The 27,701-nt window shown below is 37.6% G+C and overlaps 1 protein-coding gene across 1 annotated transcript in view; it reads left to right on the forward strand.

The window, feature by feature from the left end:
* The window catches only part of Epha6 (Eph receptor A6), a 962,116-nt gene that overhangs the window by 803,503 nt on the left and 130,912 nt on the right, over positions 1 to 27,701 (forward strand).

Raw genomic sequence — 27,701 nt, forward strand, 5'->3', positions numbered from 1 at the left:
CTCTTTGGATGTTGTTTTGAAGAATTGGGTTTTAACATCTCTACTGACGTATAATAAACCTGTTAAGTTTTATTTGTGTCTGTCATTATTTGTTTATTAAAATTCTGATCAGTGATTCATTTTGAGCTTCAAGGAAAAAGCAAGTCAAAGTATTCTAAACACATTTATTCTTTTCCCCCTTTTAACCATACTAATAAATTTTAAATGGCATCCCATTAATTAATTCCTCTTTATTTTATTTTCTATTAAATATTTTGAAGTTTCACTGCATTCAATAAGCCTTAAGGTAGATGGAAATTAGGCACTATCAATAAAATAGTTTATGTCCTTCTTAGTATTTTTCTTTATTGGAATCTCCTATGATAATTTGTCAACATTTTCACAATTTCAATATAAGATAGGGTTCTGTGGAAAATGAATTAATCTCTAAGTCTGATATATAAGGTAGAGCTAGTCATTGATCTTTTAATTTAACCAAAAACTTTATGAAAATAAAAATCGATAGAACCTGAAAATACATTAGTCATTGTAGTGAAAAATTAATGTCTCAAAATCCATATTCTATATGGAAAATAGCATAATTATTTTCACTTTTCTAATACCTTTTTCTTTCTTTGTCTTATAAACAATTTAATTGGTTTTTAAAATAAGAAGCTCATAGCCAGAATAATATCTTCATAAAACTAGTGGATAACCCGAAGTTGGATGTATGTGCATGTTAAATTTGAACAGCTTTAACATTAAGACTCTGAGTATATTCTGTCACACAGCAGAGTTGAGAAATTTAAAACAGAGTTGCTTTAAATCAGTGGTTCTTTTTTTAATAATATAAACTAGAGTTTATTTAGGGCATGGGGTGGGGAGTTGAGGAGGTAGCAGAGACAGAGAAAGGCAGAGAGACAGAAAGAGAGAAGAGAGGAGTAGAGACCTGCCATGAGCACATGGAGGGTGGGAGGCGAATGGGGAGAGGGGGAAGAGGGCAAGGTAAGAAGAGAACAAGAATAAGAGAATCAGTGGTTCTTAGCCTGGCTGTCATTACTCCATAGGGGTTGAATGACCCTTTCACGGGTGCTGCCTACAATCATCAAGAAACAGATGTTTACATTATACTTTATAATAAAAGCAAATTATAGTTATGAAGTAGCCAAGAAGATAATTTTATCGTTGGGGATTACTACAACATGAGTAATTATATAAAATGGTCATAGCATTAGGAAGGTTAAAAAGCACTGCTTTAGGTCTAGATCATATTTTAGAATTAAACATAAAATTAAAAGAATGGATATTGGAATCCAGTGACAACTATCAAGCCATAGATTGCCTTAAGAAATGTTTCTGAATTCAAAAGTTATCACTGAATCCAAAATAATATAATAAGGTGTTTTTGCAAATTACCTTATTACTCAAAGAATTTTGAGGTATGAACAAGGCTAGTGGTAGTGGACATGCCTTTAACCTTAGCTCCCAGGAGGCATAGACAGAAGGATCTAGATGTTTGAAGTCAATCTGGTCTATATGAGTATAATGAGTAAGGTATCAGGCAGGGTACACAGCAACAATGTTACAAGGAAAGAGAGAGAGAGAGAGAGAGAGAGAGAGAGAGAGAGAGAGAGAGAGAGAGAGAGAGAGAATCCCTGAACATGTGTAGTAGATTTTCAGCTTGGTCTTCATGTGGGCCCCAAACAACTAGAATGGGGGCTAATCCAAAAACTGTTGCCTGTATGTGGGATATGGTCTTCTAGCTGGGCTCCCTTGTCTTGCCTCAGTGGGAGAAGATGTGCCTAGCCTCACAGAGACTTGATGTGCCATGGTGGGGAGATATCCAGGGGTCTCTCCTTCAATCAAAGGAAAAGGGATTGGGGAGGGGAAGGATTGTGAAAGGGGGTAATGGGAATGGGTGGAGACAGGGGCAGTGAGTGAGATGTAAAGAGAATAAATAAAAAATAAAATAAAATAATTAAAAGAAAGATGGGGAGCAAGGAAAGAAAGAGAAAGAAAAAGAGGAGGCTGAGGGAGGGAAAGAGGAAAGAAAAATGCCATTAATTGACTAGTTACCCTTATAATGGACATGGACATTCAATCCCAAAATAGCATAGCCATTTCTTTCAAAGACTTCCTCGTTTTAAGATCAGGCAGTCTTGTGCTTCCCAACACTGATACATTCACTGTTGTTATAGAAGTCTGAACAAGAAATATTGTGATAACAAGGATAAGTAGCCTACACAAGATCTTATTTGAAAGGGCAAAGATTGTATCATGTCATATAAAAAAATTAGAGAAACTTTTGGATGGAAGACATTCCCTGTGAAGAAAGAAAAGAGAAAAAACATGGAAATATAGATATATGAACACACAGGTGGGCAGAAATGTAGACAATTTGAAACTGAGTCCAAAAGAACGGATAAGGCCAAGTTCATGAGCAATTATTTTCAAGGTTCTTGAATGGCACTCCAAGAAATGTGAAAGTTTGTCGATAGCAATTAAGAAACAGCTGCTGATTGAGATGTAAATGAATCTTTTATTCCCCTCAAAGGTTTACTGCCTTTGTCTGCTAACCTGGAAGCTTCTAGCCTCTGTACACTCTAAGCTAGGACTAGAATGCTCTCCGCCTCTAAGACTTGCTGCTGAATAAACTCACCCTTGCTACTTCATTCTGAACTCTGGCTGGCTGGTTCAACTCAACTCTTCTGGCTCAAACTCTTCTCCAAGATTCAAACTGTCTTCTCTCAGTTTCTCACTGAATTGTTCTGCTTGGCCTCAAACTAACTCAGTCAATTTGTTCTAATCTTCTGGTTCCTTCTTATGCCCTGCCTTCAACTGTTCTGCTTACCTTCACTGAACTCCATGAACTCATGGAGGAACTCACTGTAATGACTCTCGGCTGACTGACCCAACTCCACTGCACTGAACTCAACTGACTGAACAGAACTGATGTCCTCTCTCTTCCTGCACTGCTCTTAAATAGGCTCCTTTTCCTGTGCTGTTCTACAAAAATCAGCACATCATATCCTGTCAAAGATTTCTGGAATTCTCTGCTTTGTCTAGCCCCCAATTAGACATCATTGCTTAGGTGGGTGCTAAAGGCATGTTTATATTCCAGTCAGATCTTATGAAATCCAGAGTAGCCATATTACTTGATTAAAATTTATCTACATTGGCATAAATACAAAAGCAAAAAAGTACATTTGTGTCATAGAAGATGTTGCTAACAGAAACAAGTAAATGAAGGGAAGACTAAGGAAAAGAGGAATTAGTAATAAAATGTCCAGCAGGGACTATTGCTGCAGACACAAAAGCTCATACAGGCTCAACTAGAGAAATGTCAGCTAGGATAGAGAAGAGACAAAAGGATTGAAATCATTATGACCATATAATGTTCAAGGTTCAATAATTAATTAGGCATAAATTATAGAGAAAATGAGGAATTAAGGAAGGCATTATTATAAGTAGACCTAACAGCTAGTTGTTGGGGGACACTATTAATCATGACATAGACTCCCCATTAAAGATGCCCTAGATACCAGTATTAGGTCACAAGTAAAGTCATCAAAAAGAAAATCATAGCTACTCTTCCTGAGATTCATTCAGATAATGACAGCAAACATTCTCCTTGTGTTGAAACTTACAAAAAACTTTTGTACTTTACGGGCATGTACTTAGCCCCAAAATCATTTTTATTGTTCAGTTAAAAGGGATGGTATAGCTAGAGAAAATGTTATTGCTTTCTGAAGCTATACCACAATTCATTGAAATAAATTCATTAAAATTAGGTAAAAAATGGTAACTTTAATGACAAGTGCTTTTTACTAAACCATACAAATATAACATTTAAAATCAAGCTCCCTTCAGTCATTAAAGAAAGTTTGATTCTGCTCTTGAAAGTTAATCAGTGTATAACATTCTTGGAAGACAACTTTACTATAAATCATTTTTATTTTCTTTTTGCATAAGTGTAGTTTCTATTGTCTCATTATTTGTAATAGTTTTTTCATGTCCATAAGAATGGGGTTGGAGCAAAAACAGGTTTGTGAAATATTTAAAAACAGGGAAACATTGGGTAAAAATGTGTTTAGTTTTGATTTAATTTTCTTTCTACCTGTACTCTACACTAAATCTAGTCTTTCCTAATGAAAATGAAAGCCAAATAAATGAGCACTTTTCATAAAAGCATCTTTGTTTATTTAAAACAAGACCCATATTACAATAAAAAGCAGAGAGAACTCACTAATACAGCATAGGCCCAGGGGACCCAGTGCTTCCGTGTCACTGAACACAGGCAGCCATAAGAAGAACAGGTATGTGATTCAGCATGGCCAGACTAGAAGGAAATGTGAGCAAAGAAGTCACCCTATTAGAAATAAATTAATCCTCTAGATACATATTTAAAATCCATATAATTCATATAATATATGACAGTATTTCTACATTATAAAATTCGATAAAGTAGGTTAAGGGATGAGGTTTACAATTAACTATAACTAGAAATTCTCATGTTTGCTCCTACATTTGAGTATTCATTGGTCATGATTTAGGTAGGTCTAAAGTCTATCCTTTTAATCTATACCCAGCACCATTAATTATGGAGCTATCACATTGGTATGCTGTTCCTTAATGGGTCAATTGTGGACTGGGTTCAGATTACTTCTCATGAGAAAATACTCCCACTCTGTAGAAAATAGCAAAGCTTGTTATACCATCTCGGGCTCCAAAAATGAAAGAACACATATTACTTATATCCAATAAATCCTGAACTAATGTACAAGTCTACTGTGCACTGACTATCTAATTCTCTTGAGTCCAGCAATACAAGGCATTCACACATAGCATAAGAAGGAGCTTCAAGGTTTACAGATAGGCAGCAGATCACATAAGTTCCAGAATCACTGTGTGGGATTTTGAAAGCCACCCAGGATGGATGGAGTCTTAATCAGCCAGGACCTCCTTTATATTGCCATTGAGAAACACTGAATTAGTGCTGGAGAGATGGCTCAGCCGCTAAAGGCTATGCTCACAACCAAAAATTTAAGAGAAACACTGAATTATAGACAAGTCCATGTTGCATACTTCCAAACAACCAGGCTTAGTGGCCAAAGCTTGCAAGGACTTCCTGCATCCAAGGAAGAGAGAAACGGGCTCTAGGGTATGTTACATACCTAGAAGGTATAGACTGTCTTGTATTGTTTGAAACAATGAAATCATATTTACATTCCGAGAATGTTTTATTGTGATTCTTCAGAACTAAAATCAAGAAGAAAAGGTGACTCAGTGGTTGCAGTCCCCTCCAATACGCTATCTATACTAACAAAGACTGTAAGTGAGAACAGATTCATAGGTGTATGGAGACAGAACCAAGAATAACCAACTGCAGCGTGTAATAGAACTCACATCTCCACAGGGGTGGACAACGCACTTTAAAAGGAACTGCAGTAATAGCAGAGGATTCTAGTAAAGCACTTAAACCCTGAACTGAAATACATCAAGCCTGTGCTAAGGGACCTTGGGACCTGGTAATGACAGTGACACCAAGAAATATACAATGTAGGACTAAGATAGAAGAAAAGTAAATGCCACAAAAATAGTGTCTTGACAAGAAGAAAAGCTTTGCTTTTCTGTGCCCATTCTGGGATAAACATACCAGAGTCTCAGAAGAGTAGTGACTAAATAAGCTAATCTATATAGAAGCCATTGCCTCTTTGGGTGTTTGGATTTTTGTTTTGTTTTATTTTACTCATTCGATAAACAGTTTCCTATCTGGCTAAAATTTAGGTACTGAAAAATCTCTTCCATTTCAAAATCTGACACATATTCACATGGACAACTGCTTTATAAGCAGTCCAAAAAAAGGTATTCTAGCTCATTTAAATATTGCTAGGCAACCACTTCTTATACATATATTGAAAATGCTAAGCCTCTTTGCTTTCAATTATGGAAATAAGGTCCTATTTACCTTAAAAAGAACATTAAAACATATATTTCGGCTCACACTCACATGGTATGAGAGATAATTCTTATTTCAAATATAATGGTAGTGTTATTTTTAATTATGATAATGATTTCCGTTGTATTTTAAAGATTAAAGCAAAGTGCAGGAACCATCATCTGATGCCTGAAAAATTCTGTGGTTTTGATTACTACTTTTCATGTTACCTGAGGAACAATTTTGTTTGTTTTTCTTCAACAACAGTAATAGCATATCAGTACTTTCCTTATTAGAATACGGAGTATAGTAACTGATCACATGGTCTGGATACTTAGATTTCTGTTAACATCTTAGTTTTGGTAAATTTGACTTCATGTGCTCTCTTTCCATATTCTGTAAGAAAAGCAATATGAGAAATGTTAAGTCTACCAATCTAAGAATATATGGCCTATACCCACATATCGGTTATTACCTCTAAGAATATATGGCCTATACCCACATATCGGTTATTACCGCTAATAATGCAAAAGACTGGAAGGAGCCTGTGGACATTAACAGACTGACATTAATTGAGAGCTCAACTCCACACCCAATTCAAGTGTTTGCCAATTGTCTTGACTTTTATATTAATTTTTAAATCTTGGGATTACCCTTTTCAAAAATAAATGTGCTCAACATAAGGATAAATTTACAATATTCTGTTAGCTGAGTATGTTGACATAAGCCTATAATTCCAGAATTCAGGAGATTGAGGAAAGAATATTGTAACCTTGGGGGTAGCCTAGGCTATATAGAAATACTCTCACTCAAACAAACAAACAACAAAAAATGGCCCTTTAAGCTAAACTTAGCAACTGACATTATTTTTTTCCTGGAGCTTTGCTAAAACTTATAGTAAAACATACTCAGAGTGTTTACTCACTGGTTTGTTTACATTAAAAATTTATTCTACAATGTGTCTTGGGAGGAAAGAAAAATAAAATTTTCTACTGAATAAATGTTCTTTTACTTCTAAAATTGAGGAAAGGAAGCTGCTCTTTGACATCCTACCAAGACACTTTCTGTTCATTAGAATGTGATGTAGGGACTGACACTAGGTGAAAGAATAGTTTTTATTTCATGTTTGAGAGATTTGTTAAGCTAAAGATGTAGTGGATAGGAAAGCGTTGATGCAGGTACTAAGATAGAAAACGGCAATAATAACTGGTAGCCTTCACAAAGCTACATGCAGGAAAAAAATAGAACAGGTTCTTGGACAGCATCCACAGAAATTTCATGTGAAGGAAGGGCTGTCTCTTTTGGGCCAAATGCAGCAATAGAAGTAAAAGGAAAGGTAACAATAACAATATTATCAGAAAACTATTGATAGAGATTCAAATAACTTCTTGTTCAATAAAGCAGGTGATGACAATATACATATTTGAAAATGAAAAGCAACAAAATCCAGCCTAGATGAATCAGGTCCACCTTCAAGGCAGCCACTTACAGTTCAGAAAAATAATAATAAAATGATGCTTAACACGCTCACAAAAACTGTTCTTACTCAACTGAGCCTACAATAGCTGTCCATCAAAAGAAATTAACACCCAGGACATTATAATTAACTGAGTAGAAAAAAAATCACATTTGTCGATTGAGGTTTTCTAAATTAAAAGGAAACAAAGTATTGTAGAACTGAGAGAGAGAGAGAGAGAGAGCAAGAGCACAAGAGAAAGAGAAAGAGAGAGAGGGAGAATTTAATAGGCAAATGTATGAAAAGGAAATCTGAGTTCTTGTTGATTTTTTTGCAATGTACTATTTTGGTAATAGAAATTCTAATGACATAAGTTAATTTAAATATATATAATATATGTATCATATATATATATGCATCTTCTAAGACTCAAAAAGTTTCACCAATATTACTGCCTAGACATGAGCTTAACAACAATAGACACGCTAAAATGAATGGGAGAGAACCGTGATGCCTGAACTCTACAGAACTTATGAAGCTACAGATAACTGAGTAAAGCTGAGAGCAAGAGAAATAGCCTTCCCCAGGGAAGAGTACATCAAGTGGCTATCCAGTACAAATGGTCATCTTGAAAACATATATAAGTAACATGTACAGACTGAGAAGGTTATATTTAGTAACACATGTGTACATACATATATGCATGTAACAATAGTTAATTTTAAAAAGAGGCTATTAGTTTGAAAGAGAGCTAGGAATGTATAATGACTATTGTTGGTTGTCAACGTGACTATTTGGAATGAATTAAGATGCAGAAATAGGGGTACACATGTGCTCTAGATTTTGAGGAAGGAAGACAACATGTCTTTGATCTGGATCATGAGGTTGGAAGATGCAGGCTTTTGATCTGGATTTTGAGAGAGGAAGATAACAACTTCTGCTGGAAGCCTATACAATGGATGAAGCAAGGGTTCATTCTTTGCCTGCTTTCCTTTGACTTTGCTAGCATATCCATTCCTTCACAGGCATGGGAACAAGACCAACTGAGGTAACCAGCTTTGTGAACTAAACAAATACTATATTCTTGGACTTGCTATTGTTGGATTAGCTGGATTACAGCCTGTAAAGCAATCCAATAAATTCTCTCTCTCTCTCTCTCTCTCTCTCTCTCTCTGTGTGTGTCTGTGTCTGTGTCTATATGTCTCTATGTGTGTATGTAACTTATATGGAAGATAGATAGATAGATAGATAGATAGATAGATAGATAGATGGATGGATGGATGGATGGATGGATGGATGGATGGATGGATGGATGGATTCACTCCATGAGTTCTGTGACTCTAGAGAACCCTGACTAATACATGAAGTATATGAAAGGGTTTGGAGGGAAGGAAGAGATGGGGAAATTGATGTAATTATATTATAATATCAAAAGTAAAAGAAACTATTTTTAAAAACTATATCTCTAGAAACCAATTGGTTCCATGCATTGCATCAAAATACCGAGGAAAAAAGTTTGCAATGTAAGTAAAAGGACAACAAAGTTCTATAGCAGCCACAAAGAACTCGATCTAAGTGCAGAGGTAGAGTCATCGCCTGTTGTGAGCACTGTATGCACTAGGTTAGATCTAAGCTGAGAGAAGCAAAACTTTAATGGTGACTCTCTTGAGAGTCAGCGGAAAGGGGTACAACCTTTGAGAATACAGCACTTGGGGTACTCATTAGTGACAAATCTTAAGCAAGATAGAATCAGAGGCCAATGAAATTTCTAAAGAAATGATCATCAAAAGAGTCATCCCCAGGTGGGTACAAGTCAATGGTAAAGCATTTGTATAGACTGTGCAGAGTCCCAGAGTCAACCCCTAGGAAAATAAATAAACAGTATACAAGAAAATAGTCATTTCTTAAGGATCGCTTAACTCTGAGAATTAGGAAACAATAGGTTATTAGCTCCAGAGATCTTTGTAGAAAAGGAATAAAACAATATAACTATAATCATTCAGAGGGAAGAAAATGATGTAGACTATAAAGCTAGATTCAGATTATTCAGATTAGAACAATCTAAATCAGTTTAGGTAGGAGAATCTAGGGCAGGTATAATCTTAAGAAGGGAAACAGTGCTAGGAAACTTATTTCATTCTTTGATTTATGAAGAGCAAACAATATAAGAAAACATTCTATGTGGAATCTACTCAATGTCTGTCTTAAAGAAAAATACTCTAAGACCTCAAAACTAGAAGACATTCTTTACAAGAAGACTCTGTTAAGAGCCCATCTTTCTATTCAACATATGCATAATTAGTTAGTTGGTTCCTTTTACTTTTGTCTTTCTTGTAAGGGATTATGGCAATTCAGATTTGTGAAAATATGAGATTTATTTATTCTTGACTTTCTACTTTTATCATTTGTTTGTTTGTTAGAGAGTCAGAGAATACAGCTCCAAATTCCTCTCTTTACAAAAGCATCTCTCTAACCCCTCTTCTTGACAACTTTTAAAATCTGTCCACTATGCATACTGGTTTACTATAGTGAATACTTAATTATTGTGAGTGACAAAGCCATGAAGAAACTGGTGGGAAATACAGAAACTATTAGCATGTTAACCTCAGCAGAACCACCCTTATTTCTTGGTTGTTATTGTTAACTACCACCCACTACGGGGCATGCCTGGAACAATCCTTAAAAAAGTGTAATGAATGAAAAGTCTGCAATATAAAGAAGCCAATGGAACCACTAATGAAGCATTAATAACAATGAATTAGGATATTCACAGCAAAGAAGAAGATACTAATTTTTAAAATCTCTGGAAAATTATACCAAAATACTTTGAGCACAACATAGATAATCTAAGACAGATAGAATGCAAAATCACACAATGTACATTTTAAGGGAAAGGTAGCCAGTGCCTCTTTTCAATATTTTTTTAAAGTCAAAAATTACATCATTTCCTCCCTTTCCTTTCCTTACTCTAACACTTATGAGGGAATCCCCATGCTCCCTTCATACAATCATGGCTTCTATTTGTTACTTCATATACATAGTAATACTATGAATATTACATTCAGTGTGTATAACTGATGCTGGGCCCTGACATCACACCATCACACACACACACACGAATATATGTATATATGAGACTTCATTCTGCATAATGTCTATAATGCATGCACATAGATATAAATTGGTACAGATCACAGAATTTAAATATTTATTTAATTATTTTTGGTATATATTATGTGAATATGTTATCAGGGTTCAATTCTAAACATGCAGTACTTTTAACCCTGATGCTAACCATGAAGGATGTTATCTGAAATTTTTTCTTCATCTTTATTAACTTGGGTATTTCTTATTTACATTTCTATTGTTATTCCCTTTCCCAGTTTCCTAGGCAACATCCCCCTAACGCCTCCCCCTCCCCTTCTTATGCGTGTTCCCCTCCCCATCCTCCCCCCATTACCACCCTCACCCCAACAATAAGGTTCACTGGGGGTTCAGTCTTGGCAGGAACAAGGGCTTCCCCTTCCACTGGTGCTCTTACTAGGCTATTCATTGCTACCTATGAGGTTGGAGCCCAGGGTCAGTCCATGTATAGTCTTTAGGTAGTGGCTTAGTCCCTGGAAGCTCTGGTTGGTTGTCATTGTTGTTCATATGGGGTCTCGAGCCCTTTCAGCTCTTTCAGTCCTTTCTCTGATTCCTTCAACGGGTGTCCCATTCTCAGTTCAGTGGTTTGCTGCTGGCATTCGCCTATGTATTTGCCATATTCTGGATGTGTCTCTCAGGAGAAATCTACATCCGGGTTCTGTCAGCCCGCACTTCTTGCTTCATCCATCTTATCTAGTTTGGTTGCGGTATATGTATGGATCACATGTGGGGCAGGCTCTGAATGGGTGTTCCTTCAGTCTCTGTTCTAAACTTTGCCTCCCTACCGTCTGCCAAAGGTATTCTTGTTCCTCTTTTAAAGACGGAGTGAAACATCCACATTTTGGTCATCCTTCTTGACTTTCATGTGTTCTGTGCATCTAGGGTAATTCAAGCACTTGGGCTAATATCCACTTATCAATGAGTGCATACCATGTATGTTTTTCTGTGATTAGGTTACCTCACTCAGGATGATATTTTCCAGTTCCATCCATTTGCCTATGATTTTCATAAAGTCATTGTTTTTGATAGCTGAGTAATATTCCATTGTGTAGATGTACCACATTTTCTGTATCCATTCCTCTGTTGAAGGGCATCTGGGTTCTTTCCAGCTTCTGGCTATTATAAATAAGGCTGCAATGAACATAGTGGAGCACGTGTCTTTTTTATATGTTGGGGCATCTTTTGGGTATATGCCCAAGAGAGGTATAGCTGGATCCTCAGGCAGTTCAATGTCCAATTTTCTGAGGAACCTCCAGACTGATTTCCAGAATGGTTTTACCAGTCTGCAATCCCACCAACAATGGAGGAGTGTTCCTCTTTCTCCGCATCCTCGCCAGCATCTGCTGTCACCTGAGTTTTTGATCTTAGCCATTCTCACTGGTGTGAGGTGAAATCTCAGGGTTGTTTTGATTTGCATTTCCCTTATGACTAAAGATGTTGAACATTTCTTTAGGTGCTTCACAGCCATTCGGCATTCCTCAGCTGTGAATTCTTTGTTTAGCTCTGAACCCCATTTTTAATAGGGTTATTTGTTTCCCTGTGGTCTAACTTCTTGAGTTCTTTGTATATTTTGGATATAAGCCCTCTATCAGTTGTAGGATTGGTAAAGATCTTTTCCCAATCTGTTGGTTGCCATTTTTCCTAAGGACAGTGTCCTTTGCCTTACAGAAGCTTTGTAGTTTTATGAGATCCCATTTGTTGATTCTTGATGTTAGAGCATAACCCATTGGTGTTTTGTTCAAGAAATTTTCTCCAGTGACCATGTGTTCGAGATGCTTCCCTACTGTTTCTTCTATTAGTTTAAGTGTATCTGGTTTGATGTGGAGGTCCTTGATCCACTTGGACTTAAGCTTTGTACAGGGTGATAAGCATGGATCGATCTGCATTCTTCTACATGCTGACCTCCAGTTGAACCAGCACCACTTGCTGAAAATAAAATGATATCTTTTTTCCTTTGGACGGTTTTGTCTCCTTTGTCAAAACTCAAGTGACCATAGGTGTGTGGGTTCATTTCTGGGTCTTCAATTCTATCCTACTGGTCTACCTGCCTGTCTCTACGCCAATACCATGCAGTATTTTATCACTATTGCTCTGCAATACTGCTTGAGTTCAGGGATAGTGATCCCCCTGGAAGTCCCTTTATTGTTGAAGATAGTTTTAGCTATCCTGGGTTTTTTGTTATTCTAAATAAATTTGCAAAATGTTCTGTCTAACTCTATGAAGAATTGGATTGGAATTTTGATGGGGATTACATTGAATCTGTAGATCGCTTTTGGTAAAATGACCATTTTTACTATAATTAATCCTGCCAATCCATGAGCATGGGAGCTCTTTCCATCTTCTGAAATCTTCAATTTCTTTCTTCAGAGGCTTGAAGTTGTTACCATACAGAACTTTCACTTGCTTGGTTAAAGTCACACCAAGGTATTTTATATTATTTGGGATGATTATGAAGGGTGTTTTTTCCCAAATTTCTTTCTCGGCTTGTTTCTCTTTTGTGTAGAGGAAGGCTACTGATTTATTTGAGTTTATTTTATACCCAGCCACTTTGTTGAAGGTGTTTATCAGCTTTAGTAGTTCTCTGGTGGAACTTTTGGGATCACTTAAATATACAATCATATTATCTGCAAATAGTGATTTTGACTTCTTCCTTTCCAATCTGTATCCCTTTGATCTCCTTTTGTTGTCTGATTGCTCTGGCTAGGACTTCGAGAACTATATTGAATAAGTAGGGAGAGAGTGGGCAGCCTTGTCTAGTCCCTGATTTTAGTAGGATTGCTTCAAGTTTCTCTCCATTTAGTTTAATGTTAGCTACTGGTTTGCTGTATATGGCTTTTACTATATTTAGGTATGGGCCTTGAATTCCCGTTCTTTCCAGGACTTTTATCATGAAAGGGTGTTGAATTTTGTCAAATGCTTTCTCAGCATCTAATGAAAATATCATGTGGTTTTTATCTTTCAGTTTCTTTATAGAGTGGATTATGTTGATGGTTTTCTGTATATTAAACCATCCCTGCATGACTGGGATGAAGCCTACTTGATCATGATGGATGATTGTTTTGATGTGTTCTTAGATTCATTTTGCAAGAATTTTATTATTTTTTGCATTGATATTCATAAGGGAAATCGGTCTGAAGTTCTCTTTCTTTGTTCGGTCTTTGTGTGGTTTAGGTTTCCTGTAGGCAGCAAAATGCTGGCTCCTCATTACGTATCCAGTTTGTTCATCTGTGTATTTTTATTGGGGAATTGATTCCATTGATGTTGAGAGATATTAAGGAATAGTGATTGTTGCTTCCTGTTATCTTCATATTTGGAGGTGAGATTATGTTTGTGTGCTCGTCTTCTCTTTGTTTTGTTGCAACACAATTAGTTTCTTGCTTCTTCTAGGTTGTGGCTTGCCTCCTTATGTTGGGCCTTACCATTTATTATCCTTTGTAGGACTGGATTTATAGAAAGATATTGTGTAAATTTGGTTTTGTCATGGAATATCTTGGTTTCTCCATCTATGTTAATTGAGAGTTTTTCTGGATACAGTACTCTGGGCTGGCATTTGTGTTCTCTTAAGGTCTGTATGACATCTCTCCAGGATCTTCTGGCCTTTATAGTCTCTGGTGAGAAGTCTGGTGTAATTCTGATAGGTCTGCCTTTATATATTACTTGACCTTTTTCCCTTACTGTTTTTAATATTCTTTCTTTGTTTTGTGCATTTGGTCTTTTGACTATTATGTGATGGGAGAAGTTTCTTTTCTGGTCCAATCTATTTGGAGTTCTGAAGGCTTCTTGTATGCTTATGGGCATCTCTTTCTTTAGGTTAGGGAAGTTTTCTTCTAAGATTTTGTTGAAGATATTTACTGGTCCTTTGAGTTGGGAATCTTCACTCTCTTCTATACCTATTATCCTTAAGTTTCATCTTCTCATTGTGTCCTGGATTTCCTGTATGCTTTGGGCCAGTAGCTTTCTCAGTTTTACATTATCTTTGACAGTTGTGTCGATGATGTCTATGGAATCTTCTGCTCCTGAGATTCTCTATTCTATCTCTTGTATTCTGTTGGTGATGCTTGTGCCTGTGATTCCTTGTCTCTTCCTTTGGTTTTCTATATCCATAGTTGTCTCCTTTTGTGCTTTCTTTATTGTTTCTATTTCCATTTTCAATTCCTTCACCTGTTTGATTGTGTTTTCCTGGAATTCTTTCAGGGATTTTTGTGTTTCCTCTCTAATGGCTTCTACATGTTTACTTATGTTTTCCTGCATTTCTCTAAGGGAGTTCTTTATGTCTTTCTTAAAGTCCCCCATCATCATGATCAAATGTGATTTTAAATCTAGATCTTGCTTTTCTGGTGTGTTTGGATATTCAGTGTTTGCTTTGATGGGAGAATTGGGCTCTGATGATGCCATGTAGTCTTGGTTTCTGTTGCTTGGTTTCCTATGCTTGCCTCTTGCCATCAGCTTGTCTCTGGTGTTACCTTGTTCTGCTATTTCTGACAGTGGTTTGACCTTCCTATAGGCCTGTGTATCAGGAGTGCTGTAGACCTGTTTTCCTGTTTTCTTTCAGCCAGTTATGGGAACAGAGTGTTCTGCTCTTAGGCATGTAGTCATTCCTGTCCACTGGCTTTTAGCTATCCATGTGGGAGGGAACCAGACGGTCCTGCTCCTACTTCTCCTGGGTCCCTGTGTGCAGCAGACCCAGATGGTGCTAGGCGTTTTCCTCTAGAGTCAGAAATGTGGGCAGAGAGTAGTCTCCTCTGGTTTCCCCAGGAGTGTCTGCCCCTATGAAGGTCTAGCTCTCCCTCCCATGGCATTTGGGTGCAGGACTCCTGCAGCTTGACTGCTCCAATCTTCCCATGCCCAGAGGCACTATACAATTTCCTCTTGGGCCAAGGATGTGTGCAAAGGTGGACAGAAGTGGTGGTCTCTCCTGCCCTGCAGTCTCAGGATTCCCCACACTTCTGGGCGATCAGCTCTCTCTCCCACGGGGTTTGGGAGTAGGGAGCTGTGGGCCGGGATCAGGGTTGTTCGGGCACCAGTTCATCTGAACTTTTAAAAGGAGGATCTACCATTTGCAGTAATTAAAAAAAAACCAGAAGGACTAAAAGATATTATGCAAAGTGAAGTACTTCTGACACAGAAAAAATATACAGCTTATCTCACATGTATATAGAACTGAAATTAGTCCCTATCACAGAAGTAGAGAGTAGAACAATTGTCAGAGGCTATGTGGAGAAGAAATGGGATATGTTGGCCAGAGAATATCAAATTTCAGGTGATCAAGGAAAGATCTATGATAGGAACTAGGAATAATACTGTACTTTATAGGTGACATTTAATATGAGGGTTGAATTTAATCCTTCTGACCAGAAAGAAAAGGGGGGAAATATGAACTAGTTTTATTATAGTGGTCATTTCTTGTGGATGAATTCACTCTATGTGAAAGCATTATTCATATATATGTATATAATTTGTTTTTCTATTTTAATTCATTAGGCTTGTAGAAGGAAGAGTTTCTCAGAATTTGGGAACAAATCAGGTATTATAGGATCATGTGCTTGAATCATTACAACCTGAGAACTTATAAAATGAATGGGTAGTTAGTGCCAACTGGGTTACAGACACTGTCCTAAAGATATTCCAAACAAATTAGTCTCTTGGACTTTCAGTTTTGAGTATGTTGTAATAAATATAAGTTTTTAAATTTAAAAAATAATTTTATGCAATTATAAGTATAAAATAATAATAATCACAGTAAATACCTTTGAAGATGTGGCCAGAAAATACTTCTTTAATTAGGGACATTGAACCAAGACCTGAAAATTAGGAAGGTGGCAGCCAAGAAAATATCTGAGCCAGAATGTTCTAAGGCAAGGGAAGAAAAAATATAAATCTGCAGGTGGTAACAAGCTTGGCATATTTTGCAACTAGGATTCAGGCCAGAATGGCTGATACACAGAAGAAGTGACAAGAAGGGTCCTACAGGAATTCAATGTCAGGGAAAGGAATGGAAATTTTAGTCTAACTACAGGCAAAACCACTGAAAATTTGACGGAAAAGATGATAGAATTGATGCTGTAAGAGCTGCCTCTACCTGGCATGTTGAGAAGAATATATAAATGGACAAAGAAAGAAATAAGGAAGGTACTTGATTCAGAACTGGCACTTGGTGTAAATCGGTCTAAACCCAAAAATTGGAGAAGGGTGGGCAGACTTGGGAAACAAAAGCTCTGAGAAAAGAAAAAAGGCAGGCAGAATAAACAGTATCCTGATAATTTGTTGTGTTTGTGTGTGTGTGTGTGTGTGTGTGTGTGTGTGTGTGTGTTTTACTTTTATGGGCTAAGAAATTGAGAGTGAAGCTCAAGAAGAAGGAAGACCTAAGGGTGGATGCTTCAGTACTTCTTAGAAGGGAGAACAAAGTATTCACAGGAAGAAATATGGAGACAAAGTGTGGAGGAGCGGAGACTGAAGGAAAGGCCATCCAGAGACTACTACACCTGGATATCCATCCCACAAACAGTCACCAAACCCAGACACTATTGCGAATGCCAAAAGTGCATGCTGACAGGAGCCTCATATAGTTGTTTCCTGAGAGGCACTGTCAGAGCCTGACAAAGAGGCAGATGCTTATAGCAGATATTGGACTGAGAACCAGGTCCCCGTTGAAGGAGTTAGAGAGAGGACTGAAGGAGCTGAAGGGGTTTGCAACTCCATAGGAAGAACAACAATATCAACCAACAAGATACCACCCCCTCCCAAGAGCTCCCAGGGACTAAACAACCAATCAAAGAGTACCCATGGCTCCAGCTGCATATGTGGCAGATGATAGATGGCCTTATTGGGAGGAGAGGCCCTTGGTCCTGTGAAGGCTTGTTGCTCCAGTGTAGGGGATGCTGGATGGCAGAGGGGAGCCTGCGTGAGTGAGTGAGTGAGTGAGTGAGCACCCTCATAGAAGCAGAGGGAAAGGGGATGGGATAGGAGGGTTCTGGAGGGGAAACCAGAAAAGGGGATAACATTTGAAATGCAAATAAAGAAAATATCCAATAAAAAAAAGAAATTGAGAGTGAAAGAAATTTACTGATGTGCTCAACACCGTAAGATATGGTTGTTTCATAAACTCTAGAGTGCCTAGAGCAGTATCTAAGACCCAGCAGGCATTTACTATACACACATTTCACAAGATCTCAGGAGATTCAAGAGCATGGTCATTGATCGCATGCCTGTCTTATTCCCAAAATCTGAGAACATTTTCCTTCTACAAGCTTAATGAATTAAAATGGAAAAACTAATTCTATACATATATATGAATCATGTTTCATGTGTGTCTTCGAATAGTTTTAAGTAGTAATATTAAAGTGTTTGTCAAAGAATCAAATAACTATCCTCCAAATATTTCAGTTTTCCCTCTTTCAGAACTTCCTTTTGCAATTTCTTTCCTTTCATTTTCATACTCTCCTCTGTCTGTCACCTGGAAGCCCATGCAGGAAAGGATAGTAGCCATGAGAGCTTTGGAAGGTTTAGAAAGACAAAGAATCGTCAGTGGATATATAGATAGAAAGATACGGGTCACATAATTCTATATATTTATTTAATCACTTTGTCTTGTTGAGTTTGTAAATTTTTCCCACAGTGCATATTTTACTTTTATGCTAAAAGAATGAAAACACTATATATCTTACGCACAGAGAAACAGCTCCTGATAGAGTGGCAAAACAACTTCTTCTGCTAGGTATCAGACAGTGACAAAGCAACGTGTTAATGTGGCTTCTCTATTACTGGCTGGAAATCATTTTGCTAGATAGCATTTTCTTTTGACTGAAAGACAAGACAATAAAGGAAATGAGCGTTACTCTCTCATTGGTTTTTCAAGGTATTCTAGAACATAATTCCAAGAAGTGCTGAGTTCCTTCAGAGTTCATGGCCATCATTGCCATCACTAGAATTACCACTACACTACTAACTTTTTAAGGCCGATAGCCATGAGTCCAAGATGCAAGTTAAAAAAAGAAGAATGACTGGGTCTTGAATTTCAAATATTACAAAACTTTATCAGTAACCTTGTTAACAAGGAAGAACCCTTGCCCCTGATGGACTCTGTTTCTCAGCTGGCTATCTGTTGATAAACTTATGAGGGCCATTTACTCATCAGACCTTTATAGGTATCATTTTGGCCCATCCCAAAGATGTCAAGGAGAGAGTTACCCTTCCTCTCCGTAATCCTTGGGTTTCATAATCAAGGCATTTCAGTATTCTAGTGTGGATGCTTTGCCATTATAATAAAGAAAACACTGTGGACAAGATAGAGTAGAGAAAACAGAGAAGGAAAAGCTTGGAGCTCTGATTTTTAACGCTCAACTTGACTATAATTTAGTAAACAAGATGAATCACTCATTTAAAAATCCTTGTGCTTCAGTGGCTGCATCTGGAACAGAATTAATAAAACTGTCCAGTTGCCACAGAAACGTTGTAAAGAGATAAGAAGCTGAAGTGTGGTCACTGCTCAGACTGCCCACTTAAGAAATGCTTTGAAGCATTTACAGTGCAGACTTCTCGTTTGGGCCAAGATTCATCTTCATTCATCAGCCCAAAAGAAGGTTTCAGCCCCAACATACTATCAGGAATTTTGACTTTTAAACAAACACCCAGGCAACCGTGATTCAATTTATCCAAGGACCTCACCTTGATTAGCTAGGCTATAGTCTAGACCCACACCCAGTTAATTTCTCCTGAAGCTTTGTGCATCATTAAAGACAACAGACATTACAAGCAGATAAAAGACTTGTCAATACAGTGGGGAAAGGGACAGAAGAGGAAGGGGAAGGGGGGAGAAACAGAACACTGGAGTTTGTCTCGTTCAATTTATGAGAACAAATTTCTAGCAAGCTAAATGTCTTCTCTGGTACTATTTTAATATACAACATGCCATACAGCTCAAATACTTTATTTTCAATTTCTGAGAGAAGATTGATCCAAGCATAGAATGTATTTCATAATAATGAAACCATTAGTCCCATAGTACATCCATACATGGCAAATTTAGCATTCTCAACTTTTCTAGATTCTTCCTAGAGATTTTTCCCACTCTCTCTTTAGAAATCCCATGATATGATAAAAGTCCTGGAAAGAATAGGAATTCAAGGCCCATACCTAAACATAGTAAAAGCCATATACAGCAAACCAGTTGCTAACATTAAACTAAATGGAGAGAAACTTGAAGCAATCCCACTAAAATCAGGGACTAGACAAGGCTGCCCACTCTCTCCCTACTTATTCAATATAGTTCTTGAAGTTCTAGCCAGAGCAATCAGACAACAAAAGGAGATCAAAGGGATACAGATCGGAAAAGAAGAGGTCAAAATATCACTATTTGCAGATGACATGATAGTATATTTAAGTGATCCCAAAAGTTCCACCAGAGAACTACTAAAGCTGATAAACAACTTCAGCAAAGTGGCTGGGTATAAAATTAACTCAAATAAATCAGTTGCCTTCCTCTATACAAAAGAGAAACAAGCCGAGAAAGAAATTGGGGAAACGACACCCTTCATAATAGACCCAAATAATATAAAGTACCTCGGTGTGACTTTAACCAAGCAAGTAAAAGATCTGTACAATAAGAACTTCAAGACACTGAGGAAAGAAATTGAAGAAGACCTCAGAAGATGGAAAGATCTCCCATGCTCATGGATTGGCAGGATTAATATGGTAAAAATGGCCATTTTACCAAAAGCAATCTACAGATTCAATGCAATCCCCATCAAAATACCAACCCAATTCTTCAAAGAGTTAGACAGAACAATTTGCAAATTCATCTGGAATAACAAAAAACCCAGGATAGCTAAAGCTATCCTCAACAATAAAAGGACTTCAGGGGGAATCACTATCCCTGAACTCAAGCAGTATTACAGAGCAATAGTGATAAAAACTGCATGGTATTGGTACAGAGACAGACAGATAGACCAATGGAATAGAATTGAAGACCCAGAAATGAACCCACACACCTATGCTCACTTGATTTTTGACAAAGGAGCCAAAACCATCCAATGGAAAAAAGATAGCATTTTCAGCAAATGGTGCTGGTTCAACTGGAGGGCAACATGTAGAAGAATGCAGATCGATCCATCCTTATCACCCTGTACAAAGCTTAAGTCCAAGTGGATCAAGGACCTCCACATCAAACCAGACACACTCAAACTAATAGAAGAAAAACTAGGGAAGCATCTGGAACACATGGGCACTGGAAAAAATTTCCTGAACAAAACACCAATGGCTTATGCTCTAAGATCAAGAATCGACAAATGGGATCTCATAAAACTGCAAAGCTTCTGTAAGGCAAAGGACACTGTGGTTAGGACAAAACGGCAACCAACAGATTGGGAAAAGATCTTTACCAATCCTACAACAGATAGAGGCCTTATTTCCAAAATATACAAAGAACTCAAGAAGTTAGACCGCAGGGAAACAAATAACCCTATTAAAAAATGGGGTTCAGAGCTAAACAAAGAATTCACAGCTGAGGAATGCCGAATGGCTGAGAAACACCTAAAGAAATGTTCAACATCTTTAGTCATAAGGGAAATGCAAATCAAAACAACCCTGAGATTTCACCTCACACCAGTGCGATTGGCTAAGATCAAAAACTCAGATGACAGCAGATGCTGGCGAGGATGTGGAGAAAGAGGAACACTCCTCCATTGTTGGTGGGATTGCAGACTGGTAAAACCATTCTGGAAATCAGTCTGGAGGTTCCTCAGAAAATTGGACATTGAACTGCCTGATGATCCAGCTATACCTCTCTTGGGCATATACCCAAAAGATGCCTCAACATATAAAAGAGACACGTGCTCCACTATGTTCATCGCAGCCTTATTTATAATAGCCAGAAGCTGGAAAGAACCCAGATGCCCTTCAACAGAGGAATGGATACAGAAAATGTGGTACATCTACACAATGGAATATTACTCAGCTATCAAAAACAACGAGTTTATGAAATTCGTAGGCAAATGGTTGGAACTGGAAAATATCATCCTGAGTGAGCTAACCCAATCACAGAAAGACATACATGGTATGCACTCATTGATAAGTGGCTATTAGCCCAAATGCTTGAATTACCCTAGATCCCTAGAACAAACGAAACTCAAGACGGATGATCAAAATGTGAATGCTTCACTCCTTCTTTAAATGAGGAAAAAGAATACCCTTGGCAGGGAAGGGAGAGGCAAAGATTAAAACAGAGACTGAAGGAACACCCATTCAGAGCCTGCCCCACATGTGGCCCATACATATACAGCCACCCAATTAGACAAGATGGATGAAGCAAAGAAGTGCAGACCGACAGGAGCCGGATGTAGATCGCTCCTGAGAGACACAGCCAGAATACAGCAAATATAGAGGCGAATGCCAGCAGCAAACCACTGAACTGAGAATAGGTCCCCTATTGAAGGAATCAGAGAAAGAACTGGAAGAGCTTGAAGGGGCTCGAGACCCCAAAAGTACAACAATGCCAAGCAACCAGAGCTTCCAGGGACTAAGCCACTACCTAAAGACTATACATGGACTGACCCTGGACTCTGACCCCATAGGTAGCAATGAATATCCTAGTAAGAGCACCAGTGGAAGGGGAAGCCCTGGGTCCTGCTAAGACTGAACCCACAGTGAACTAGTCTATGGGGGGAGGGCGGCAATGGGGGGAGGGTTGGGAGGGGAACACCCATAAGGAAGGGGAGGGGGGAGGGGGATGTTTGCCCGGAAACCGGGAAAGGGAATAACACTCGAAATGTATATAAGAAATACTCAAGTTAATAAAAAAAAAAAAAAAAAAAAAAAAAAAAGAAATCCCATGATATGTATGCTCCTCCCTCAGCATTTATTAACAGCCTATAAAGTTCTATGCAAATATTTTATGATGTAACTATGAACTGTGGGCAAATAGCAACACCTTTTTGCAGATAGCAAAACTAAAGTTGCCTCAGCACTGAATTTTTAATCTCAGTTGTATTATACGTATTTCAAAAAATGTAATTGAACATTTAATATCTCTAAAACTAAGGAGGTTTCAAAAGACTAGAAACCATCAGGTTTTGCTTGAAATCCAGCTGGTCTTGTAGGAATAAAACCAAGCTTTGGGAGCTGTTCTTATGGTCCCTTTATAAGAACTATTCATTCTGAGGAGTGGAGGGATGTATAAAAGCTGATAAATTCCTTCATGAATGGCCATAAACAGAAGTTATCAAAGGATCCTGAGGTTATCAATACTGCCATGGCCCTGGCCTCCTGTTGCTCCTAAATGCGACACAGTGCATTCGGAAGCTTTTCTAGATATACACAGCTTGTTTTTCTTAGTTGAAAATTGCCTAACATAGAAGACATGTACTTTATGAGAATTAATTTAAAAGTATTTTTATGTGTCTCTTCTTGAAGACTAAAATTCCTGAACCCTATCCTCTATAGCAGTGGAATCTATCTCTTAGTATTCAGTAAGAGGTTTCAGATTTCAATTGAAATTCCAATAGCTGGCTCTGCATTGATTCAATCAGTGTTTTCATCCACTAAAAAGAAAGTGAAGGTATAAATGGATGTATAATCTTGGTGAGATGATCAAGTGTAAAATTGCAGAAAAAAAAATGAATTGTTAAGTGTTTAAAACAAGAAAGATAAAATACAGGAGAAATAGAAATTTGTATTAAACAATTAAATAAAACACGTAGGATTTTCAACGAGTATTTTCTAGTTCTCTTTTCTAGGAATGAAATAATTTCAAGAACACTGGAAGAAACGTGAAAGCATTCCATTGGTCATGGTTTCTTAACCTGAGTTGAGGCCCTTTCACAGGGGTCATGTATCAGTTATCCTGCATATCAGATATTTTCATTACAATTCATAACAGTAGCAAAATTACGGTTAAAAAGGAGCAATGAAAGTAATGTTATGCTTGGAGTCACCACAACATGAGGACCTGTATTAAAAGGTCACAGCATTGAGATGATTGAGAACCACTGCCACAGGCAGAAGAACCACCATGATCCTAGGAGATGTGAGACAGTGTAGGCATCTACAGACTTGGGTACATTAAGTCCAATGTCACACATCACACTCTCATTGATACAGACAGGAGGAAATGTGTAGAGACTCCCACTGCCAGATTAAACCCTAATTATAGAGTCAATAATTCAACTTGAAGAAAACATTAAATTACCACCGTGAATTTCCCCTGTGCTGAAAAAAATCACTAGAGATTAAACAATGAAAATGCAACTACTACTTTAAGGGGAAAGAGATATTTACACATTTTCCCAAATTTTATGGTTGTCTCTCAATTAATGTATTGGATATGACAATACACAGATTAATTTTGTGTTTTTAATTTTTATTTTTTAATTTATTTCTGTTTTATTTGGGGGTATGCTCTGTGTGTATGTGTGTGTATGTGTGTATGTCGAATGTTGTGTTGTAGAAGAGTCATGTGGTCTGTACATGAATGAACTACTACATATCCTCTTAGGTGAACGTGTCAAGGTCAGAGCAGGACTTGGAGTATATTCCTCTGTAGCTGTATACCTTATTTCCTCGAGAAAGAATCAATCTCTGAATGAGAAGCTAGTCAGTCTGGCTGGACTGGTTGGCCAGGAATGCCTTGGGGATCTACCTGTTTCTACATCCTCTGCTACATATGCGGCTGGAGCCATTGGTCCCTCCATGTGTACTCTCTGATTGGTAGGTTAGTCCCTGGGAGCTCTGAGGGGTCTGGTTGGTTGATACTGTTTAGTATTCAAATGCCCTTGGAGCCATCTTCCCTATACTTTCTTGTTCGTGGCAGGTTTAAGTAATCCTGACCGGCTAGAATTAGCATTGTAGCTATTGAATTTCAAGCTAGCTTTGAATTTATAGCAATCCTCCTGCTTCTGCCTCCTCAGTACTGAGATTATAGATGTGGTCATTTTGTTTTGTTTATTTGGTTGGTTAGGGGTTGGTTGGTTTTTGAGGCAAGGCTTCTTTCTCTGTGTAGACTTGGCTGTTCTAGAACTCACTCTGTAGACCAGGTTGGTCTCAACTCAGATCTTTCTGCCTGGCTTTCCAAGTGCTAGGATTAAAGGCATGCACTGCCTGGATTATTTTGTTATCCTAAGACAAATATCTAAGAGAAATGCATATTTTCTGTAGTATTTTAAATATAGTATCTAGCTATGTATTCATTTTGGTGAAATAGCCTTTAAAACATGTTGACAGGATAATTATAATAGTCACATAGAATATTATTCCTTATACTTTTCTCGGCCTTTTCTATTGTTCTCCTAGTTTTTAAAAATATCACAATATTTTTTACTAGCTCTCTAGCTTTCAGTTTTCGGGATTAATCCAGGTCATATTCCAACAACATTGAATACAATTTAAAAAAAACTCATTATGTTCCACAGCTCGCTAAATCATAATCTTCCTGCCAGTCACATTGACAGGAGATGCAAAGCAAATAAAGCTGAACTTCACAACCTGAAAGGTGTTGGGACCAGATTGCAAAGCTTCTTGTCCCTCGCTATGGCTTGAGTTTGCTTGTCTAGAACAACGTGTTAAAAAAAAGAAAAAAACAAAACAAAACCAAAAAAAATCAAACAAACAAACCAAAACTAACAACAACAACAACAACAAAAACAGTGAAATTGGCTGCTTTTGTGATAGATACAAGAATGAGAAAAACTCCAACAAGAGGGCACATCCGTCACCTGGGCATGTCCCATCACAATAGCATCTTAGAAAATGGACTGAGCCTGATCTGTGTTGGCCATAGTGTCTTCCCTGTTATAGAAACCAACCAGGAGTTGATTACATTAATAGATGCCATTTGTTGATTCTTTTCCAGTTCTGAAATCTTTGGGGTGATAAAAGTAGTACTTAAAATTTCCTAAAATTTGGAATATATTTTACTCTGTAAGAAGTTAACTATAGATGCCCTTACCACTAAGAAAGTGTGATGTTGGTTGATGGGTAAAGGACTTTCCTCACTTGCACAGAGCCCTGGATTTGATCCCAGCATAAATGAATTTATTTTTGGCTAATTGAAATCTTCCCATTTTCAACGAGTCTTCTCTCTGCCTGTGCTTTAATCAATACATTTGCACAAAGCCCTCGTTAGATGTCATCTTTTCCACTCTACTTCCTCCAATGAAATATTAATTTCCTGTTGTATTTTACAACCGTAAATAACCTCTCTTTATATGGTAACATCATCAGACCTCCAATCTCCCTTTGTGTCTTCACAGTGCACATCTCATTTTTCACATAAATCATGTGTAATGTTATCAAAAGAATTTCAGAGCAAGAATCATTTTAAGCAAGAAATGACAGCTCAGAAAGACAGATTCCCTGCTCTTTCTCATCTGTGGGTCCTAGTCACTAACCATTAAATGTTTCCAGATGGAGTAAATATATGTAAGAGCAAGGGAATTCGAAATGGGCCACAAGACTTTCCAGTCTGTTTTGTTTTTTAAGAGGTCAGGAGGACAAAAGAACAAAGTGGAAGAGGAATTACCATGTTAAGTATTCAGAGAGATGAGGAGTTAGTACAAGAATCATCCAAGATGAATAATGTAATCTTCTTCACTCCCTTTCCAATTTATGCCCCCTTCCTATTACTATTTTACACACACACGAGTATGTGTGTACATACACACAACTTGATAAGTTCACTGTAGTGTTGCTCATATGTACACGTGTCTTTTTAAAAGTATTTTTATTATGTGTTTTCTGACTTATTTTAGTTCCTGTAATATATAATTAGTTACATATCTAATATACATGTATATATATATAATTTTGTTATATCTAATCAGTTCTGCCCATATGTACATAGATGTGTAGTCATTCACTGAGGAATAAACAACCTGTCAACAGCCACATCCCAAAAGGAAAGCAATTCTCACTACTTCAGCAAACATCAACTATTAATAACTTTTCAGAAAGAGGTGGGGCCTTGGGATCCCCTATCCCATCCAAAAAGCATCGTTTAACGTACAGTTTAGTACCATCTGTATTTCAAAGCAATTCTAAGTGCTGAGGCAGTAAAAAGAATGATAAAGAAAGATGAACTAATCAACCCTCTGTTATTTGGGGATTAAGCAATCAAACCATACATGTATGCAAATATCTCCTGGCTAATGCTATTAAGATGTTTTGGTAAGCAATGATCTTACACATGACAACAAAAGCAAAAGCAAACTGCAAGTTTTTAAAACAATAACCAAAGTAGTCAACAAGCAGAGAAGATAATGAATCTCCATGAAGATTGGGTTTTTCTTTAGTGAGATGGTCTTAGGGGTTGGGTTTCAGCCCTGAGCTGTGGAATTCAGTTGAAAGATACGCAATGCTGACTGTGTGACTGTGCCCTGGCTCACCTCATCTAAACAAATCAAGGACAAGCAGTCTCCCATCCTTCAGCTGACTTTTATGGAAAATAAGTCTATATATTAATGCCATCTCTTAAATCACAAAATAAAATAAATCTCCTGGGACTGTTTACAGATACCTACTTTGTGTCATACTCTTAATAGCCTGTCATATGCAAAGGGGAGCTAGAAGGGAGAAATGAGTGGATATGGTCATTGTGTGTTCTTACACAATTAACCTAATAAGAAAAGCTGAACTACATACTCACTTTAGTGAATGTCAACAAACAAGGAAACATAACACATGAGTTGGTGTCATGTACAGACTAGATAGGAAAGGTTGACAGTGTGCAGCCCAAATTCATCGTCTCTCTTCACATTCTCTTAATATATATTCGCTCCCACACTTATCACCTGGGACCTTGTCCAGAGAACATCCCAAAGGCTACAGCCACCTACTTTGCCTATAGGCAAAAGAATCTGGGAAGCAATTTGAAATTTACATCCTACTAAGGGCAGGCTTTGACCAGAGACTACCAGAATCAGGGGCATAAAGATCCTAGCTCTACCTCAAAAAAAAAAAAAAAATAAGTGGAACTGCAGAGAGGAGAACATGGGGAATAACTGAATTGAAGGAGAAACTCTGGGCTCTTCCCCACTTTTTCTTCTATTAGTTTGAGTATATCTAGCTTTCTGTACAGGTTCTTGATCCACTTGAACTCGAGCTTTGTACAGGCTGTTAAGAATGGATGGATTTGGATGTAGATCGCTCCTGAGAGACACAGCCAGAATACAGCAAATACAGAGGCGAATGCCAGCAGCA

The sequence above is a fragment of the Rattus norvegicus genome, chromosome 11 (genome assembly GCF_021556685.1).
Source record: "Rattus norvegicus strain SHRSP/BbbUtx chromosome 11, alternate assembly SHRSP_T2T, whole genome shotgun sequence".
Taxonomy (NCBI): Eukaryota; Metazoa; Chordata; class Mammalia; order Rodentia; family Muridae; genus Rattus; species Rattus norvegicus.